Source organism: Giraffa tippelskirchi, chromosome 11 (genome assembly GCF_054371585.1).
Source record: "Giraffa tippelskirchi isolate mGirTip1 chromosome 11, T2T-mGirTip1v1.2.pri, whole genome shotgun sequence".
Classification (NCBI taxonomy): Eukaryota; Metazoa; Chordata; class Mammalia; order Artiodactyla; family Giraffidae; genus Giraffa; species Giraffa tippelskirchi.
In genome coordinates, this window is record NC_137285.1 from 113,658,985 (window position 1) to 113,678,669 (window position 19,685).

At 38.9% G+C, this 19,685-nt stretch overlaps 1 protein-coding gene across 11 annotated transcripts in view; it reads left to right on the forward strand.

The window, feature by feature from the left end:
• Positions 1-19,685, forward strand: part of BTBD10 (BTB domain containing 10) — a 77,559-nt gene that overhangs the window by 492 nt on the left and 57,382 nt on the right. For 4 of the 11 annotated variants that reach the window (XM_081545137.1, XM_081545140.1, XM_081545147.1 and 1 more), the window contains exon 1: positions 53-210. The exons of 2 other annotated variants lie outside the window; for them this stretch is intronic. The gene's annotated coding sequence lies outside the window, so the exon portion shown is untranslated. Of the gene's footprint in view, positions 1-52; positions 211-615; positions 693-19,685 lie in introns of those variants that run through there. 5 more of the 11 variants (XM_081545146.1, XM_081545141.1, XM_081545149.1 and 2 more) reach the window with 3 other exon arrangements.

Genomic DNA, 19,685 nt, shown 5'->3' on the forward strand with positions numbered 1-19,685 from the left:
GCGACGACTCAGCTAATCTCGCCTCTTCGATCTGAGGGATCTCGCGAGAAGCAGCCTGGAGCCGGGCTGTAACCTGCTGGGGCGGTTTCAGTAGCTGCAGCCGCTCGAGCGGCCGCAGCCACAGACCCCTTTCTGGAGGGATCTAGTTGGGGAGGAAGCGGAGGTGTCGCTGGCCCTGGCCTGTGCCTGGACACTCAAAGGGGACTACAGGTTCGAGGGTGACTGGACTCAGTTGGGAAACTCGGTGGGGGCGGCGCCGAAGCCTGGGCTTGGTGGGGGCGAAGGAGGAAGGGGGCGGAGGGCCAATCTGGGCTTGAGAGTTCAACTGCTGTGGCGGTGGTCTGGGCGTCCCAGATCCTGCTGGGGGACCGTGGGTGGGGTTCTGAGCTCCAGCCGCTGGTTTCCAATTCGGAGAGGCAGCGAAGGGACTTGGGTTTCGGGGGTGCCGTTTTGGGGTTGGAAGTTCTGAGGCCTTTCCCCAGTGATGAAGGCGATACACTCAACCCTCCTTCCCAGGACAGGGGAACCCTGTGCCCCGCCCCTTTTCTGTCATTCTGGGTTGACGCCGCGACATCCTGAGGAGGGCGCATCACAATGGGGGGCTAAGTTGGCCCCAGTCTCGCTTTGGGTGAAGAGGAGTGAGATCCCAACAAGGTGTTGCGTGGTTTTGTGCTGTAACGATATCACGTGCGGTAAAGCTTTGTTTTCCCAAAATTTGCACAGAAAAGCTGCTTAGTTTTTCCTTCTTCAGATACAAGTCTCTTGACACCCTTTATCCTCTTGAATGGGGTGCAGGGAGGTTAGACATCACGTAGTAACTTGTTAAGTGTGGGGGCAGTGTGACCATCATTGGGCCGCACAGATTTCCTGCTAATTTTTCTCCTTAGTACTTTGAGTCGGTGATGAGAAGTCACTAGTCCAGACATGCTAGAGCATCAGTCTCTTGTCACTTTATGCATTTAGCATATACAATTTATTTAATTTTTTTTTACTCTTTAAGAGTCTTCATGCTTTTTATTTAAATTAATACCAGAGAAAAATAACAGTATATTGATTTTCTTTGTACAACTGGTATCCCCACCCCTTACACAAATTTGATCAAGACTTTTTAGAGAGGGAGTTATAGATAAATTTTGAATGAAATAGACTGTAGAAATTGGAATAAGAGATATAATAAGGAGTGCCACTGTAAGGGCCAAAAAAGTTTCTATACTGCAGAACCCATCCAGGACTGAAAGCCCAAGCTTTGAAAGTGAGGACTGTAGTCATTAGAATACAAAGCTGAAAGCCGTAGGAATAACGTGGGAGAGGATTTGATGGTGGATAAAGACTATTAAAAAAAGTGTGTAAGGAGAATTGTTTTTGAAGATGTATATGAGTTTTCATAAATTTCTCTAACATTTCTCAGAGTTTATGGCCTAACTGCTATTGTTATAGATAAAGAGAAAGTGGGAAGGGAGGTTCTGAAGCTTGGAGTGTGACAAGGAACTGGAGTAACACAGGTTCAATCAGGAAAGCTTTCAGTGTCACAAATGTTTTTGAATTTTCACCTTTTTTTTTCTCCTGGAAAAACGTTCACGTGGGCTTTTACATTCTGTGTGTTACCCTTCCACCAGTCTGAATTTTTTTCTTTCTCAACCTTTCTCCTAAGTCTTGTAAAAAATTTTTTTTATTATTAACTGTCAAGTTGCAAACCAATATGTCCTGCTTTGTGGCTTTTTACGTTAGGTGACTTGTTGAAGTGATCTGGAAAATATGCACCTTTCAGCAAACCTACATGCTTCAGATACTAGGCATATGAAAATAAAAATGAGTGAAATACACTAGAGTTTATGCCTCATGTAAAGAGGAGTATCCAGTTCTCAGGTTTACTTGATTAGTGCAATAATGAATTTGGGCCCAGTCTTCAACCTTCTCAAGAGAACACAGGAAATCTAGATTTTTGCTTGCCATTCTCCTGACTTAAAAATATTGACAACTACTTGAAACAGTTAAAGATAACTTCGTGTGGCTCAACCAAACCAAACCTGTCAGTTATTATATCCTGCTCTCTAGGTGTGGAGCTCTGTTATAAGTAAAAATTAATAATTGTACAACTAAAAGAGATTTTAAAGCAAGTATGCCAATTAGTTTGCAGTTTCAAAACTAGGAGTACTTGGGGGAAGAATATCAGTTCTAACTGAAAGCAGTTAAGTTTAATAGCCTTTAAATGTGGTTGGGCAAATTGAACTGATGCTTAGTTATATTTTGAATAATTTAAATTTTTAAATATTTAAAATGATATTTCCTTGTGTGGAAATAAGGGAAAATCTCTCAGTATATATGGTTTAATAACTCAGGGTTCTGAGCAAAGCTGATTTGTAGGTTTCTTGAATTGATATATTGAGAAGCTTTTTATTGTACTTGTGATTAATACATAAAATCTAGGAGACCCTCTACTCATCTGTGGTTTTGAATGTTTATTGTTTGTACCATCACTTGTCTTCCCAGTCACTGACTTTTATTGGAAGCAATATTGATTCCTGGAGAATGTGGTAGGGGGAAGGGGCACTGAGATGTGAAGAAATGGGAAGAGAAGAGTGTGAGGTGAAGCAGGCACTCACGTGCTTCTCTTTTACACTCTCCATTACAAGATTGATTTGAGTTAACTAGTTTTCTTGTAAGAAGACTAGGTACTTTGATTAAACACATGGTGCCTTGTATGTAGTAGAGCTTAATGATATTTGTGGAATTGAACCCTGTGGATTAAACCACATTTACCCATTAGAGGGAAGTACTTTAATCACATAATCTGATTCATATGTGGTTGGACTGTGGGGAATGGGAGTTTAGAGGTCAGTTCTAAGAAAGAAGTGAACCTTAGACATATAGAGGCCAAGATGAAGGTCTTCGGAGGGAATAAGGTTGAGAAAAGCTAGGTGAGGGAAAGAGTTTTAAAAAGGAATATAAAATGGTTAAGTACTACTTTATCTTCTGTGCAGCTTTACAAAGAGCTCTGCCTTTTACAACTAAATTTATCATAACTTATGCAAAGACTGCATAGAATATTGGTTTTCAACCAAGTCTACTTTGGGAATTGGCAGACTTAGTTTTCTTTCTTTAGCCCAGTCTTTTTAGGTCAAGTTAGTCTAACACCTCTTCACCCAATCCCTGCCTCTGTCTGGTGTGGGAAGTGAAACAGGAGAAGATGGTATGTATTCTATGAGGTGTTCCTCTTTGACAGTTTAAAAAACATCCTGAAGAATCTGTTATGTATTTTTGGAGATTATGTTTGTTGAAGGAGGAACCATCATTTTCCTCTCCCCATGTATCTACATGACTTGTTAAGTAAGGAAGTTCTCTCTTGGAAGTGTTTTTCTCCTGTCTTTCAATTCCTTGAATGAGATGCCTTCCCAAGGGAAGATTAGATGAGGCCTGTGAAGCAATTGAATATGCTTTTGCTCAGTGCTTTCTGGTTCTATTTTTAGAGCTTTCAATTCTTAGGACATAACATTCTCTACTCCTCTGGATGGTAGATGCAACCTAGCAGGCTGGACCCTATGAGGGAGAAGGGAACGAAACATCTACAGTTCTAAGTTTAATTTACAATGAAGTAATAGGAAGCTTTTTTAGCCACTCATTTCAGCTGTATTTTTATCTTTGACCCCCTTTTTTGTTTGTTTTTTGTTGGTTATTAACCTACAATAAGGGAGAAAGATGCTTATTAATGGAGGAAGAACTACTTTGAAATGTTTTCTCCTCTTTGATAGAATGTTTATTGGGGCTTAAGCTAATGTTGTGTTTCCCTACTATGGCTTCCTCTTGTTTACTTTGTCATAAACTGAGTCTTGGCTTGTTAAGGAAGCTGAAATCTAGAGTTCAGTTATGGAAGGTCAGCAATCAGAATTCAAAGAGATGCTCTTTGGGAGAGGATTAAGAAGTTGGTAAATGTTCCACGTAGAAATAATAGAAACTTGACATTAAAGGGGAAAGATTTTATGTGGAATATGTGACCTTGTGTCACAGATTTTTGAAGATTTGTAAAATGCTAAAAGTATGCCAATAAAAGCATCTTTATTTATCCTAATAGTTTAATGATATTTTTCTGTTTAAAAAATGTAAGATATCTGATCACATGGTACTTGTTTTTATTTTTTTGTAGTTGAAATGAATGACCTATTAGTACTTTTGGTCACGAACTGAAATTAACATCTTAATACTTGGTTGAGGGTGAGAATCTGTCATAGTGAAATCACTAACTGAAATAGTTAATTAGAAACTATTAATAACACTTTTCTAAGCTCATTTAACATTGTAATCATACTTTTCTAGTTGGAATACCTTATTTGGGATCATTTAGATCTGTGTTTAAAGCTAACTGTTAGATCTATAACAGAAAAGTTACTTAACTACTCTTAAGACTTTGTTGGCTCACATGAAAAATGGAGGTTGAACATAATTGTCAGGAGTTTACTAATGAAATAAATTATGTAAAAGTGCTGTGTAAATAGTAAAGGGAATATAACTTGTTAACACTTTGTATTGTGTTTATGCTCAGAAAATAACATACCTTCTGGTAATCTTAAGACACATCAGGGAAATTTACATTTACATCTCTCTGTCTCATTTGTAGGGAACAAATTCAAATGGCTATTTACAGCCTTGACAATATGACACTTCCACTGGAAATTACAAACTTTTTTTTTCTTTATTCTAGTCCACATTGAACAGCAGGATTCTCTTTCTTGCTTTTCATGTTGGTGTCCGTTGACTGATATCTGGTATTTTAAGTAAAATTTTGGAGTATAGTTGCTGTACAATATTATGTTAATTTCAGGTATACTATGTGATGATTTGCCATTTGCATACATTGTGAAATGACGATGATAAACCCAGTAACTATCTGTCCCCATACCTTGACCATATCCTTATGCTGTATATTACATCCCCATGGCTTATTTGTTTTGTAACTGGAGGATTGTACCTGTTATCTCCTTCACCTATTTCAGCTTCCCACCACACTACCCTCTAGATACCACCTGTTTGTATCTGTTAGTCTGTTTTCATTTTGTTTTTTAGATTTCACATATAAGTGAGATTATGTGGTATTTGACTTATTTCACTTAGTATTAGACTCTCTAGATCTACTCATGTTGTTGCAAATGGCAAGGTTTTTTTTTTTTTTTAATGGCTGAAAAATGTTTCATTGCATTTATAGACCGTATCTTCTTTATCCGTTCATCTATCTATGGGCACTTAGGTTGCTTCCGAATCTTGGCTATTGTAAACAATGCTGCAGTGAACATAAGGTGCGCATATCTTTTCAAACTGGTGTTTTTGTTTTCTTAAGGTAAATACCTAGAAGTCAAATTACTGGATAATATGACAGTTCTGTTTTTAATTTTTTGAGAAGCTTCTATACTGTTGTCCATAGTGGTTGTACCAGTTTACATTCCTACAACAATGCAACTTTACTGAAATTATTTATTTAGTGGGTTTTAGTAGTGTATTTAGGATTTTCTGTACTAAGTATCATATCATCTGTAAACTGGGACAGTTTTACTTCTTCCTTTCTAATTTGAATTTCTTTTATTTTTTTTTTCTTGTCTGGTTACTAGGGCTAGGACTGCCCAACACTATTTTGAATAAAAGTACAAGAATGGGCGTCCTTGTCTTATTTCTGATTTTGGAGGAAGTGCTTTCAGTTTTTCACTGTTGAGTATGGTGTTGGTTGTGGTTTTGTAATATGTGGCCTTATTTATTCTTCAGCTTGCCAGTGTGGTATATCACTTTGATTTGCAGATACTGAAAAATCCTTGCATATCTGGGATACATCCCTCTTGATAACGGTGTATGATCCTTTTTATGTATTGTTGAATTTGGTTTGCTCATGTTTTGTTGAAGATTTTGCATCTGTGTTCATCAGTGACATTGGCCTGTAATTTTCTTTTTTTGTGGTATCTGTCTGGTTTTGATATCAAGGTGATGCAGGCCTTGTAGAATGAGTTAAGAGGCATTCCTGTCTCTTCAGTATTTCGTAATAGTTTAAGAAGGATGAGTATTAGCTCTTCTTTAAATGTTTTGAAGAATCTACCTGCAAATTCTGTAAAGTCTGTAAAATCTACCTGTAAAATCTGGTCTTGGACTTTTGTTTGTTGGGAGTTTTTTTTTTTAATTGATTCAATTTTATTACCGGTAATTGGTCTACTCATATTTTTTACTTCTTCCTGATTCAGTTTTTGAAGATCACGTGTTTCTAGGAATTTATCCATTTCTTCTAGGTTGTCCATTTTATTGGAATATATTTGTTCTTAGTAATATGATCCTTTGTGTTTCTGTGGGGTCGTTTCTATTTTCTTTTCATTTCTGATTTTATTTATTTGGGCTCTCTTTTTTTCTTGATGAATCTGATTAAAGGTTTATCAATTTTGTTTATCTTTTCAAAGAATTACTAATAATTTTATCGATTTTTATTATTTTTTTTAAAGTCTCTTTCATTTACTTCTGCTCTAATCTTTATTATTTTGTTCCTTCTATTAATTTTGGGTTTGTTTTTTCTTTTTCTGTTTCCTTTAGGTATAAGGTTAGGTTGTTTTGAGATTTTCCTTGTTTCCTGAGGTAGGCTTGTATTACTGTAAACTTCCCTCATAGGGAGAGAACTGCTTTTGATGTGCCCCATTAGAGTTGGATTGTTGTATTTCCATTTTCATTTGTCTTCAGGTATTTTTTGATTTCCTCTCTGATTTCTCCAATAAACCATTGATTGTTTAGTAGCATTTTTTTTTTATCCTTCACATTTGTGTCTTTTATAGCTTTTTTCCTTGTAGTTCATTTCTAGTCTCATGCTGTTTTCAGAAAAGATACTTATACTTTTACTAAGAAAAGATACTTATAATTTCAGTATTCTTAAATTTATTGAGAATTGTTCTGTGGCTGAACTATTGATCTACCCATTTGCACTGAAAAGGATGTGTATATTCTGCTGGTTTGGGGTGAAGTGTTCTGTATATATCTATTAAATCATCTGCTCTAATGTATTATATAAGGCCAGTGTTTCGTTATTGATTTTCCATCTGGATGATCTGTCCATTGACGTAAGTTGGATTTTAAACTTTGCTGTAGTTACTGTATTACTATCAGTTTCTCCTTTTATGTTTGTTAATATGTCTTATATATTTAGGTACTCCTACGTTGAGTGCATGTATATTTATAATTGTTTATATCTTCTTGTTGGATTGATTCCTTTATCATTATGTAATGGCTTTCTTTTGTTACAGCCTTTGTTTTAAAGTCTGTTTTGTCTGATATAAGTATTGGTATACCAGCTTTCTTTTCATTTCCACTTACATGGAATACCTTTTTCTATCCCCTCAGTTTCATTTTGTGTATATCTTTAAATCTGAAGTGACTTTCTTATATCAGCTTATAAAGTGAAAGTGTCAGTCTCTCAGTTGTGTCTGAATCTTTGCAACTCCATGGACTGTAGCCTGCCAGGCTCCTCCATACATGGGGATTCTCCAGCTAAGAGTACTGGGATGGGTTGCTATTTCCTTCTCCATGGGATCTTTCTGATCCAGGGATCTAACCCAGGTCTCCCGCATTGCAGGCAGACTACAGTCTGAGCCACCAGGGAAGAGCATAGGAGCATATATATGGGTTTTGTTTTATTTTTTCAATCTATTCAGCCACTCTCTTTTCATTGGAGCATTTAGTCCATTTACATTAATTATTGATAGGTTGATACTTTGCCATTTTAGTTATTTGCTGATTGCTTTTGTAGTTGTTTGTAGTTCTTTTGCTCTCTTCCCTTGTGATTTGATGACTGTCTTTAGTGTTATGTTTGAATTTCTTTCTCTTTTTTTGTGTATGTATCTATTACAGAGTTTTGGTTTGTGCTTACGATGAGGTTTATAAATACATGTATACACACATATATGATTGTTTTAAATTGATCTCTTAATTTTGAACAAATTCCAACCACCCTACATTTTTATTCCACACATATTTATTATTTTTGACATCATATTTAAAATCTTTTTGTATTTACTATGGCCATACATTATTTTATTACCTTTGTCTTTAGCCTTCCTGCCACTTTATAATGATTGATCTATTACCTTTACTGTATGTTTACCTTTACAAGTTGTTTCTTTCCTTTTATAATTTTCGTATTTCTAGCAGTGGACCTTTCTTTTCTACTTATAGAAGTTCTTTCAACATTTCTTATAAAGCTGGTTTAGTGAGTGATGCTGACCTCTTTTAGGTTTTGCTGAACTCTAAAGTCTGTTTCCCCTTCAAATCTGGACAATAACCTTGCTGGGTAGAGTATTCTTGGTTGTAGCTTTTTTTCTTTCTTCACTTTGAATATGTCATGCCACTCCCTTCTGGTCTGCAGCTTCTTCTGAAAAGTCAGCTGATGGTCTTTCAGGAGTTCCTTGTGTGTAACTAGTTAGCTTTTCTTTCACTGCTTTTAAGATTCTCTTGTCTTTAACTTTTGCCATTTTAATTATAATTTGTTTTGGTGTGATTTTAAAAAAAAAGACCCATATATATGCTCCTGTGCTCTTCCTGGTGGCTCAGACTGCAAAGACTGCCTGCAATGCGGGAGACCCGGGTTTGACCTTTGGGTCAGGAAGATCCCATGGAGGAGGAAATGGCAACCCACTCCAGTGTTCTTACCTGGAGTGGACGTTCCATGCTTCCTGAACCTGAATGTCTTTTCTTTTCCTGGGTTAGGTATGATGTCTTCAAGTAAGTTCTCTGCCACCTTTCTCACTCTGTCTTCTCCTTCTGGGACCCCTATAATGTTAGTATGCTTGATGTTGTCCCAGAGGTTTCTTAAACTAGATCCTCATTTTAAAACTTTCCATTCTTTTTTTCTGTTCAGCTCAGGTGATTTACAGTATTCTGTTTTCCAGATTGCTGATCGGTTCCACTGTATTTTTTATTTCACTTATTCTATATGCTTTGTTCTTCTTTGTATTTCTCGCTGTTAAACTTCTCACCACATTTATTCATTCTTCTGAGTTTGTTGAGTATCTTTATGATCACTGCCTTGAACTTTTTTTTCAGGTAGATTGTGTATCTTCATTTAGTTCTTTTTCTCAGATTATGTCTCATTCATTCATTTGGAATATAGTCCTCTATCTCCTTATTTGGCCAAATCTTTGTGTTTCTTTCAGTGTCTTAGGTGGGTTATTTATGTTTCCTTATCCTGAAGTGGCCTCATGTAGGAGATGTCCTATGGGGCCCAGCAGCACACTCCACTCTGGTTACCAGAGCTGTGTACTCTAAAGGTGACTTTTATGTGAGCTGCATGAACCGTTATGTTGTTCTGGGGCTGAGTACTGAGTGTGCTGCTAGACAGGACTGTCCTCTGTCCAGTTAGCTGTGCCTTATGTGGTGACTGTAAGCCTCCTGGAGGGCAGGATAGGCTTCTTGTGTGGCTCTTTGCAGGGCCTGGTGGGCACAGGGCTGCTGCTGGCTCATTGGAGGGTTGTATTGGGTCCCTGGCACTAATAGACTAGAGGGAACATTCCAGAATGGAGATTGCTTGTATTAGCATTAGCATGGTAGGACAAGCTCCCCCAAACGGCTGTTGCCATCATTTTCTCCCCCAAGGAGTGTGCCATTTGCCTCCTGTCTCTGGGAGGCTCTCCAAGTTCAGCAAGTGGGTCTTGTCCAAGCTCCTTTCAAACTATTGCCTCTGCTTGGTACTTGGAGCATGTTGAGATTTTGTGTGCTCCCTTTAAGAGCAGAATCTCAGTTTCCTAACACTCCCTCCCTGCCTCTCATGCTCCCAAACATAAGCTTTCCTGTTTTCAAAGCTAGATGTTCTGGGGACTTGTTTCCTGGTGCACGACCCCATGGACTGGGAAACCTGATTTGGGGCTTAGACCCTTTTCCTTGGGGATGACCAGTTATGGTATTTCTCCTATTTGTGGGTTGCTAAGCAAGTGATGGGGCTTCCCTGGTGGCTCAGAGGTTAAAGCTTCTGCCTCCAATGCGGGAGACCCGGGTTCAATCCCTGGGTCGGGAAGATCACTTGGAGAAGGAAATGGCAACCCACTCCAGTATTCTTGCCTGGAGAATCCCATGGACGGAGGAGCCTGGTAGGCTACAGTCCATGGGGTCGCAAAGAGTCTGACACGACTGAGCGACTTCACTTTCACTTTCAAGAAAGTGATGAGAGGGTCCTGACAATACAGTGTCTCCACCCTTCCTACCTTTCTCATGTGGTTCCTTTATGTCTTTAGCTGAGGAGAATCTTTCCTGCAGCAAGTTTCCTGCAGCCATCTAATCTTCAAGTTGTTCCTGTAGATAGTTGCTCTGTAAGTAGTAATTTTGATGTGTCTGTGGATGGAGGTGAGTTCAAGGTCTTCCTACTCCACCATCTTGGCCATCTCCTCTATTTTCTGTAATGTGAATGCCAGCTGGAAGAGTAGAGAAAAGGGAAAAGAGAATATGCTATAGAGAAAAATGGCATGACATTTTAAAAATCATCTCTTTGTTGACTACATTAAAAGTAAATTTTAAAGCTCAGATACCTAAGGAAGTATTTCAGGTGCATAATTGTGATCATATTGTTCAGGAACCCATTCTGATACTTACTGGTCATTGCTTTTTATTCTAGCATAGATGGTAGTTACAGCCACATTAGTTCAGTTCAGTCGCGTGCAACTCTTTGTGACCCCATGGATTGCAACATGCCAGGCTTCCCTGTCCATCACCAACTCCTGGAGCTTATTCAGACTCATGTCCATTGAGTCGGTGATGCCATCCAGCCATCTCATCCTCTGTCTTCCCCTTCTCCTCCTGCCTTCAGTCTTTCCCAGCATCAGGGTCTTTTCCAGTGAGTTAGTTCTTTGCACCAGGTGACCAGAGTATTGGAGTTTCAGCATCAGTCCTTCCAATGAATATTCAGGACTGATTTCCTTTAGGATGGACTGGTTGGATCTCCTTGCTGCCCAAGGGACTCAAGAGTCTTCTCCAACATCACAGTTCAAAAGCATCAATTCTTTGGTTCTCAGCTCAGCCACATATTGCTATTCAAATTTAAATGAATTAAAATGGAAAATTAAAAGGTCGTTTCATTGGTTGTACATTTCAAATGTTTTATAGCCACATGTGGCTAGTGGCTACTTTTTGGACAGTGCAGACATAGAACATTGTTATTATCACACAAAGTTCTGTTGGGCAATACTGCAGTCTAGAGCTTGAATCATGCTTAGTGCCTTTTCTGTCTTATTCAATTGAGGGCAGTTAAATAAGCAAAAATCTGAAAGGAATGGAAGGGATAATGAATGGGTCAAAATGCAACAGCATTATATGAAAAATATCATGCAACTTATTTTTAAAACCTCTCAGAGGGGAAAAAGAAGACATTGTTTAAAAGTCTGACTTTGTTTAAAGGATCATGGAGGAAAAAATAGAACATTGCTCGAGTCTGCCTTTGTTTAAAGGGTGCTGGTTCTTAAGGAGTTGAATATAATCTTCTTTGATTTAGGCACTTCATCAGCTTATTGGAGATTTGCCTATGTTAAATTTTATGTCAAGGTGATTTGCTTCAACTGAGATGTTTCTGGTTTTGAAGGCAATGGTGTGTAGTCATAGAAGAAAAGGAAAAATAGGGACACATAGAAAATAAAACATTGATACTTTTTTTAGAAAATTAAAAAAAATCATATATGCCTTTCAGTGAGTTTTAAGAATTTAGCACTGTAAGCAGCATCTAGTTCATTATAATGCTAATTATGTAATGTAGGCATTTAGAAAATGCCTAAGATAGAGAAAGATTTTTCAAATATTGATTGAGCTCTTTAAGATGGGAAAAAAATAAATGGTTCTTGAAGTGTTAATGTCTTAAATAAGAAGTTAGCAAAATTTCAATAGAAATTCTGTAAAAGTGATAAAATCAATTAACTCAGAGATTTTATCTGTAAGTCACCTCTGAAAGTTCAAGGAGTGAATATGAGCTGACTTTGGAAGTCTTACATTTTGGTGGATTTGATAAAGAAATCTTTCAAATAGACAAAATACCCTACTTTTAATGGAAAATTCATGCAATTTTATTAAATCTGTTTGTTAGGGTATCCCTACCAGTTAGCAGAATGCCTGGAAAGATACTGAGTACTCAATGAATAGATTTTGAATGAAAACATAAGTCAATTGAATTTGATATCCTGGAACTATTTACATAAAATTTAGTCAGATATAATCTCATATAAAAGTGCCCTGAATAAAATTCTCAGTTTTATCTACTTGCTTTATTTTAATTGCATCAAGTTAGAAAAATACAAGTCTTGACTATTGAAAGTGCTTCTGTGAGATTTAGACAGGCAGCTTTGAGGAATCTTTTGGGGAATATTAAGGGTCTTTGATAATATCTTTAAAAATGTTTACAGGAATGTTTGTTATGTTCTGTCCTCTAACACCACTTTCTTAGTGTATAGTTCCTAAAACTGAGTATTGGCATCAGGTACTTTTTGCTCATTTGAGTGTAAAATTGGCAAGAATGGTGGATATGATTCGCATGATTGGTGGGTATGATTGTACAATACAGTTCTTTACAAAGATAAGCAACTAAGTTAAACTAAGTTAAAGTGAAAGTCAGTCAGTCATGTCCGACTCTTTGCTACCCTATGGACTATACAGTCCATGGAATTCTCCAGGCCAGAATACTGGAGTGGGTAGCCTTCCTCTTCTCCAGGGGATCTTCCCAAGCCAGGGATTGAACCCAGGTTTCCCGCATTGCAGGCAGATTCTTTACCAGCTGAGCCACAAGGGAAGCCCAAGAATACTGTAGCCTATTCCTTCCCCAGTGGATCTTCCCGACCCAGGAATCAGACCGGGGTCTTCTGCATTGCAGGCGGATTCTTCACCAACTGAGCTCTCAGGGAAGCCCAAACTAAGTTAAAGACTCCCTGTACATCTTCATAGTAGTGGACTGTGTTAAATTAAAAGCCCTTTAGCTTCCTTTTATCTATTAAAATATTTTGTAAAAGCTTACATACAACATGTACTAAGCTATGGGAACACAAATATGAGTCATACTTTGCTCTTGCCTTCAAGGAGTCTTACAGTTTAAGGGAAGACGTGGCAGAAGTATAATCTACCAATGCATAATGATGGAGTTCAGAACATGCTACCCCAAAGTATGGAACCTTCATATATTGAATATTTTAAGCAGAAGGAACTAGAGCAACAGCATATGCTGGAGGAGCTTTCCGACCTGCCCCTAAAGCAGGTTATAAAGTCCTCACGAAAAGTTTCTTTCCTATGCCCAGAGGAAAGGAGCATCTTTAGCTCCAAAGGTGAAGGAACATAGAAATCTGAACAGCAGCTAATACTAGTAAGGTCACTGTACTCAGCTCATCCTCTTTGTCCTGTTGTATCTTTCCACGATTTTCTGCTTTTCATCAAACTTGGCATGAGAACACTCAGGTTGAATTGTTTCTTCAGGTGTTCATTTCCTTATGAAGGCTCCAGTGTCAAGTATTGGGTTGGCCAAAAAGTTTGTTTGGGTTTTTTGTAAGATCTTACAGAAAAAAAAAAACAAACAGATGAACCTTCTGGCCAACCCAGTAAAACTTATATTAAATAAATTTGTATGCTTTTGTTAATCTGTCTTGTTACAGGGATCGCAGTTGAAAACTTAGGAAGGGTAGGGGAAAAAGATTCTTCCTCCCCTATAATATGTATTGACCATATTTAAGCAGTCAGAAACAAAAACAGAATTATAGGTAAGCAGTAAAATTAAACAAGGAAGAAAATTTCTGTAACGAAGCCATCTCCAAATACTTAATCCCTCCTTCCCCAGTTTTGAAAACAATGTGTGATATGGTCAAATAGTGTAAGAAGTACAATGAAAAGTAAAGTGTTAGTTGCTCAGTTGTGTCTGACTCTTTGTGACCCCATGAAGCATAGCCTGTCAGGCTCCTCTGTCCATGGAATTCTCCAGGCAGGAATACTGGAATGGGTAGCCATTTCCTTTTTCAGGGAACTTCCCGACCCAGGGATTAAACCTGGGTCTCCTGCATTGCAGGCAGATCTCTACCGTCTGAGTCACTAAGTCTCACTTCAGCCTTTCCTCAGAGGCAACTAATTATAAGTTTTATGTGATACTGCTAGACATTTTGGAGAAGGCACTGGCAACCCACTCCAGTACTCTTGCCTGGAAAATCCCATGGATGGAGGAGCCTGGTAGGCTGCAGTCCATGGGGTCGCTAAGAGTTGGGCGCGACTGAGCGACTTCACTTTCACTTTTCACTTTCACGCATTGGAGAAGGAAATGGCAACCCACTCCAGTGTTCTTGCCTGGAGAATCCCAGGGACGGCGGAGCCTGGTGGGCTGCCATCTATGGGGTCGCACAGAGTTGGACACGACTGAAGCGACTCAGCAGCAGAAGCAGCAGCAGCATGCTGGGTCTTCATTGTTGCACATGGGCTTTCTCTAGTTATGCTGCATGGACTTCTTATTACAGTGGTTTCTCTTGTTGCAGAACATGTGCTCTAGGATGCTTGAGCTCAGTCATTATGGCTCATGGACTCTTAGAGTACAGGCTCAATAGTCATGGCGCACTGGCTGAGTTGTCCCGTGGCATGTGGAATCTTCCTGGACCACGGATTGAACCTGTGTCCTTTACAATTGCAGATGGATTCTTTACCACTGAGCCACCAAGGAAGCCCTGTTTTGTGCTTTTTAGTATAACATTATATCTTGGAATATTTTTCTTATCAGTATCTATCTCATTTTTACTGGCTTCATGATATTGTGCAGATTTTTAACCAGTTCCTTTCTGACGGACATTTAGATCAGTTCTAGGTTTTTGCTATGATAAATAATGCTGTGAAGTCAAGGAGATAAAAGAAATGTGTTTTGTGTTAGTATAGTAATATTCTAGTTCAGTCAGTTCAGTTCAGTTGCTCAGTTGTGTCCAGCTCTTTGTGACTGCAGCACGCCAGGCCTCCTTGTCCATCACCAACTCCCGGAGCTTGCTCAAACTCATGTCCATCAAGTTGGTGATACTCTGTCGTTGCCTTCTCCTCCTGCCTTCAATCATTCCCAGCATCATGGTCTTTGCGAGTGAGTCAGTTCTTTGCATCAGGTGGCCAGAGTATTGGAGCTTCAGCTTCAGCATTAGTGCTTCCAGTGAATATTTAGGACTGAGTATTATTATAGTTAGTACTATACTAACACACATACACACAAAGCACATACTTTTTTTTATCTCCTTGACTTCACAGCACTATTTGTCACAGCAAAAAGTGGTAGGTATGTATAATTAGAGGGCTTCCCAAGTGGCTCAGTGGTAAAGAATCTGCTTGCCAATGCAGGAGACTCCAGAGACATGGGTTCAATCCCTGGGTTTGGAAGATCCCTTGGCATCAGCATTGGCAAGCCACTCCAGTATTCTTGCCTGGAAAATTCCCTGGACAGAGGAGCCTGGCAGACTTTAGTCATGAGGTCACAAAGAGTTGGACACAACTTTGCACATACACACCTGTAATTAGAACAAGGGCTGAGCACACTTGTAGTGTTATACTAAGGTAGAATGTGTTGGACAATATGGGGACAGACCCTAAGGTAGTTCCATGAGCCCTGCCTCCTGGTGTTTGTGCCTTTGTATAATCCCCTTCCCTAAAGAGTGAGCAGAATTTGTGACTTCTAACCACAAGAAGATGCTAAAGGTAATGTGATCACTGACTCAGTGGACATGAGTTTGGGTAAGCTCTGGGAGTTGATGGACAGGGAAGCCTGGTGTGCTACATACAGTCCATGAGGTCGCAAAGAGTCAGACATGACCGAGAGACTGAACTGAATGTGATGTTACTTCCCTAATTGTGTTACATAAGACTCCATTTTACTAGCAGACTTCCTATCTCTACATCATAGGCTTTGAATCCTCATGCCATAGGAAATGAATTTGTTACAATCTCAGTAACCTTGGAAGTGGATCATTCCCCAGTTGAACCTCTGAATGAAAATTTAATTGTAGATGACACCTTGAGTTGTAGCCTTGTAGGAGACCCCGCTAAACTATGCTGGATTCCTAATCCATAGAAGCTAAGATGATGTTGCAAGCCAGTGGATTTGTGATAATTTGTCATGTAGCAAGGAGGCTGTTACATCCCAGTGAGAGAAAAAATATAAAATTTTAAGCTTCTTGGATACAGCAAGAATATTCTGATTAAAAATAACTGAAGGAATTTTCACAGAGGTTAGAAACTAGGATGATTGGTCTATTCTTCCAAAGATGACAATGTACTTTTTTAAGCTAAGAGTGAAATATTTGTTTTACATCATAGTTACTACAGGAATGATGTAAGGTTTTGATTTAGCTCCTAAACTGTTACCAACTATGATATCATATTCATCTTTTTATTCCAACCGTCTAGCACATTACAGATGCTCAGTAAATGCTTAGCAGCTGTCTGGAAATTCTCATTTCCAGTGATCTCAAAAGGCAAATAGAAAGTCATGAATGAACTAATGAAATTATGCAAAATTTGTAATAGGTAGTCTACAAGAGAAATTTAGCAAGGTGCCCAGCACTGTGTTACTATATAAGGTGTCCTGTCTCATTTATTCTTTATAATAATTTGATTGGCAGTTACATTAGTAATAGATAAAATGATGGTAATGAGAATTGTATTTTCATCATTTCACATTTAAGGAAGTTGAGGTCTTAGAGGTTAAGAAGTTTGTACCAAGTCGTATAACTTAGTTTTATCTGATTCTAAAACCTTTTCTGAAAGTCACTTATTATTGTGGCAGAAGTAGAAATATTCTCACCAGTGTTTATGATAAAAAATTTGTATGTGTCTTTTCTGGCAGTGGGAGGATGGTAAGAGAGGCAGTATGATGTGGGGGTTTTGATCAAAAAGCAGTTTAATTATGTCATGATAATATATTTGATACTTGCATTAGTTAAACATCTCTGCTGCTGTGCAGTTCTTAGGAGTTTTGACAAAGGCATACAGTTGTGTAACTGCCACCACCACAATTCAGATGCAGAATAGTTCCATCACTCCCCAAAATTACCTTGTGCTATCCCTGTTTAGTCCCCTCAACTCTAACCTCTGGCTGTTTAATCTATAATTCCTACAGTTTTGTCTTTCTATGTTATATAAATGAAATCATATGGTATAGAATCTTTAAGTCTTGCTTTTTTCACTTACCATAATGCTTTTGAGATTCCATTTTGTTGAGTATATTAGTAGTGACTCTAGTTACTTCTATGCTGTATCATTAGATGCTGTCTCATCTGTGTTTGCAGAGCTGTTTGTTTTTCTTTAATCTTTCTCTCTATTCTATGGGTGAGGTGATTTCTGATGCTTTGTTTTCAAGTTACCTGAATTTTTTGTTGTTGCTCATTCCATCTGCTGTTGTGCCCATCTATTAGATTTTTCATTTTAGTTTTTTTCAGCTAGAGCTGAACTTTTTTTTTCATTTTTTGTTTCCACTTCTCTATTAAGCTTGCCTTGCTGCCACTCAGGGCCATTTTCTTATTCTGTACTTTGAATATACTTTCCTTAAATTGTTTAAATTTATTTATAATATATGCTTTGAAAAGTCTTTATTTGCTAAATCCTACATCTAGACCTGATCTTGGAGAGGCAGCAGTGAGCAGTGGCATGAAGTAAGATCTTAATTCCCTGGCCAGAAATTGAACCTGGGTAGCCTGGATGAAAACCAGGAATCCTAGCCACCACACCAGCAAGGGCTAGAGGCTAGAAACTATTTTTCCCTGGCTCTTGCTCCCAGCGAAAAATACATTTCTCACAGAGGCAGAAACTGTAATTGCAGGTACAAAGTTTATTAATAGAAACATAGCATAACAACAAATGGCAGAGCACACAAAGACACTGTGAAGATGGAAGCAAGGCAGAGATGCACACCGGAGAGAAACGGTGCACGCCTCTTCCTCAATGAGGAGTGCAGTGCAGAGGTGGTTAAATCATTTATACAGGGCAGTTCTTCTGGGTCTTTGCCTTTGGCCAATTATCTGGTTTCTTTTTTCACACCTGATCTTGCCCTAGGACCCTCCCCAATGTGTGCGTGCAACTTTTTTCCAAGATGAATTCTAGCCCAGAGGCCTATGGGACAGTCTTAGCATCACATATTATGGATTTTATGGGGTGGTGTCCCCTCCCCGCTTTTTGACCCCCAGGGAGCCTTTCTGCATGTGCAGTGTCTCCCTTACCCAAGAGTGTTCCGGAAGTATATGGCATCTTGATGCTTTACTCAAACAAAGTTTAGCCCCTCTCTATTCCTGCCATGAATGTTATCTTAAGGCATCCACAGGAGACAAAGCCGGCTGTTTACCCTGTTTCTGTTGTTGCTTTCATTTCGGAGGGCAAACGGGAGGCTGATTATAAATGCCTAACCTGGAGCCCACCTGTCTCCTGTCTCAGAAAATGTAAACAGGAGACTTGTTGTAAGTGTCCAGCCTGAAGCCCATCTTTCTCTTGCCCTTAGAAATGTAAAGAAGAGGTCAGTTGTAAATGCCTAGTCTGGGGCCCAACTATCTCCTGCCTCAGACACACTTGGAGTCAGTTTCTATTGACTTCCCTTTTTACTGTCTTGTTTCTTTGGGTCTCATAATTTTGGGTTGAAATTTTTGGTGTTTTGTGAGGATTGTTGGGTTTTTTGGTTCTAGCGGACCATTAGCTTGCCTGGATTTAATCTGCAAACTTTGTTTCCTGCGCAATGTGAAAGGGAAAGTGTTAGTGTCTCAGTCGTGTCCCGACTCTTTGTGACCCCATGGACTATATCCCGCCAGGCTCCTCTGTCCATTGGATTCTCCAGGCAAAAATACTGGAGTGGGTTTCCATTTCCTTCTCCAGAGGATCTTCCTAACCCAGGGATTTAACCCATATCTCCTGCATTTCAGGCAGACTCTTTACAGTATGAACCATCGGGGAAGCTCACATTGTGTGAGACAGCTGATACCTGTGCTCAGTTCTTTTCTTCCAACTACCTGTTTTTTTAGTTTGGTCTCCTGGGGAGTGGGGTAAGGGTAGAGTTTTCTGTACCTGTGTAATTTGGTGGTCAGCCAAAAATTTGGGCAGAGTTTATAGTCAAATTTTGGAGCTCACCTGCCCTGTGGTTCCCTGCTTCTGGGGATTTCCTCCTAATACCTGTTTTGTCTGCCAGTAGTAATCTCTCTCCTCTGACACCTCCAAGCCAGTAAGGGCTTCAGCTTTCTGCTGCTTGGGCTGTGTATGGTTGGGGAATGATTTGGTTTAAAAAGCATCAAACTTATATAGATCTTACGCCATTCAGCTTTCAGTTCTTCTGGGGTCTCCTCCCCACCCCTCCATTCATGTGTAATTTAACTGAGCAGAGTTTATGCTCAGATTTTTATGCTGTCATGGTTCTTCCATTCCTGGTGTGTCTACCTTAAATTTCCAGCTGCACTTCGAGCCCTGAACTATTTTGTCTACCACTTTGAGCTTTGTGACTGCCTTCACCATATCTGTTGTGGGATAGGAAGGGCCCTCAATAGAAAAACTTCAAGTTGATCTCATGATTCTGTTTCCTTCCAGTTGGAGTTTTTCAAGAGTAAACTCTTCTTTTAACTACTGTGTACTTTGGGACACTTTCCAAAAAATGCTTTAAAACAATTTTTAAAAATTTTATCCAAGTTTAAATAATTGTTATTTGCAGGAGACTTGCATGATCATTTCTCTCAACTCTGTTT